This window comes from Danaus plexippus, chromosome 2 (genome assembly GCF_018135715.1).
Source record: "Danaus plexippus chromosome 2, MEX_DaPlex, whole genome shotgun sequence".
Lineage (NCBI taxonomy): Eukaryota > Metazoa > Arthropoda > Insecta > Lepidoptera > Nymphalidae > Danaus > Danaus plexippus.
Genome location: NC_083537.1, coordinates 1366566 through 1369277, shown reverse-complemented (window position 1 = coordinate 1369277; position 2712 = coordinate 1366566).

Here is a 2712-nt window from a genome sequence, read left to right as displayed (position 1 = left end):
ATCTGAATTTTAACTGCTATAGACGAATTAAATTCTTCTCCTCCTCCAGCGAATTCCAAAAATTTATCTAATAGGACAGAATTACAAAGGATTCATTCTTGTTAAACAAATAATATCTAAAGAAGGTTAAGGCGTCTTGATGTGACGTGTCTGTCCGTACGATAAACATGTTAACAGTCAAAATAGATTCTTTCATATAATTCCGGTCAATTTCTTGTACGTCAGACTGATATTTTTTCCAATTTCAATTCGACCTATCAATTAAACACGGTTTAATGGATTCAGATGTCAACGGGCGGTGATCGATCAACCGGAATAAGTACATTAAGCAATAGTTAGGTGTTGCCATTGACGGGACCTTAGCTGATCGATGGAGAAAAATCATCCTTATTTTAGGCTTGAAAGAGGATCAAATAATTTACGGTTCCTTTATGCGGTCACATAAAAACTCTTTCAGAGTTTCACAGCGTTGAAATAAAACTTAATTATCGATAAAATTTATTTTAAAGCGAACAAATAACCGGCCCCAGTGAGGTAGATAACGGGCGTTTTAAATAAAGGTACAAGTAATATCGTTGTTAAGAGATCGTTACACAATGATTCGGTTAACGGAAATCGATATTATTCAATTCATAAAACATAAATAATGTTGTTTGGTTATTGCATATTGTAGCGTGTACGTCAGTAATGGATATAAAGTTTAACGAACCGAACAACAATAGCTTGAAATTATAATGAAATAGGTAGGCTGTTCGTTTTCGTGCACCGGCCGGTTAAAGTGATGCAGTCACGGAAATGTCAGTGATTAAAAAACCCTAAAAAAGTAAATCAAACCGAGTGGGGTAATACGACAGGAGTTTGCGTGTGTTTGCCTTCAAGCCTAGGCTTTTTTACCGACTTCGTCTATTTTCACAGATATTAAAATTAAAAAAAAAATAAAAGTTTTAGACTTTTGTTTGCAGTATTAAATATTCCTGAAGAAATTTTTTTTTAAACAAAAAGTGTTTGTTCACAAGAAATTTATAGGTTAATATAATGTAAGTGAAATAGGTGTAATTGAGATTTTAAAACTTTATGACGTTTATATACATTATTAATGTCTTAGATTTAACTTCGATGAGATATTGCTTTTAGTCAGGAAAACCGGAAATTGAAACAGATGTTAAACATAATATTATCGGTATAATAAAAATGAATTAAGTAATAGTTGCATAAGGCTACGGTAAAACACAAACCCGGCTTATTTTAATAAGAAATGCACACAGCCCTTATAAAAGCGGTCTTAACACATAAAAGTCGAGCTAAAAATCTGAGCGAGATAAGCCGACAGCTTGATATATTTACATGGCAATTTGGTTGCACTATTAGCATTACGCGAATGTAACAATGCAACATTTTTGTATCTGTTTTTTATTTTTAGTACCATTATTACAACAATATAAATGTTTTAGAAAAAAACATCAGTGAAACGTGCAATTTAGTGATTTTTTTAATAGTCTAAAACATAGTAAATAAATAGAATTTGAATTTACGTGGGGTTTTTATTTTACAGATATTCAAAGTATATATAAATATTCTGATAATTTTATACAATAAAATGGAAGGCGTAAACAGGATTAAAACTGTCAATCGACCTCTCATCGACTGATGCGGGCGAGTAAATAATTCAGTGTGCGTTAATTTTGTTGAGACGTCAGAGGTAATGATGCCCAAGGGAACTGGGAACATTCACCAGAGAGTACATTGATACAAACATTTAAAATTACCGTAATATTCTTATATAATCATCTGTAACAATATAAAATAATAGAGAAACTTTAAATTCCTGTGATAGTATTAGTCTATTAAAGCGAGTTCACGTCGCCGCAAGTAATCTACACAAGTTAGATAGATCGGGTTCATTAATGACGGGGCTAGACGGAGAGGACGATTACGCATCCAACAAAGATTTGTATGTATTCGATAAAATAAAATTATCACCATAACAATAAAATAAAAACTATAAGTTGCAAACATTCGACTCTAAAACAGCTGTCCGTTACAAATTGAGATTACAAGCCTGTATTTATGTAAATTCGGATCCAAGTTTTAAAGCTATGAAGTCAGTTCGAAACTGACTTTGAACATTACAGTTTGTGTTCCTTGAATACTGCCTTGTAAACTTTAAGGTTATTTGAATTGACCTGTGGACGTAAAAGCTTAGTGCACTTCTCTGTTTTACAGAATGCGATGAAATGGTACACCATTACCTGGACAGGCGAAATTTTAAATTTATCGTTATGTTCCACCGATGCTCCGTTTATTTTGTAACAGTTGTCTATGTAGTATTGTTAACATACACCAGTAGAAATATTGTAATGACATTGACTTTCATCTGTTCAGAGCACTCGTATTGTTTCTGTGTTTACATGAGTTTGTATATTAAATTGTAAATATTAATGATATGGGTTTATTGAAATTGTTTTAAATGGAACGTTATTTTACCAGTTTTATGGATTTGAAATTTCTGTGACCAGGTTACTTGGATCAGGATAGATCGTTTGTCTTTACTTAAGCAATTAATCGGATTATTTTAACAATAGCTTTATAAACGCTTTCATAACTGCACGTGAGAATATTGTTTGCTTTAACATGTCTTGAAATCCCTTGGAGTGCCTATATTTGAAAGTCTTGAAGCGGGTTAGGTCCGTACGAATTATAATCGACATTCCT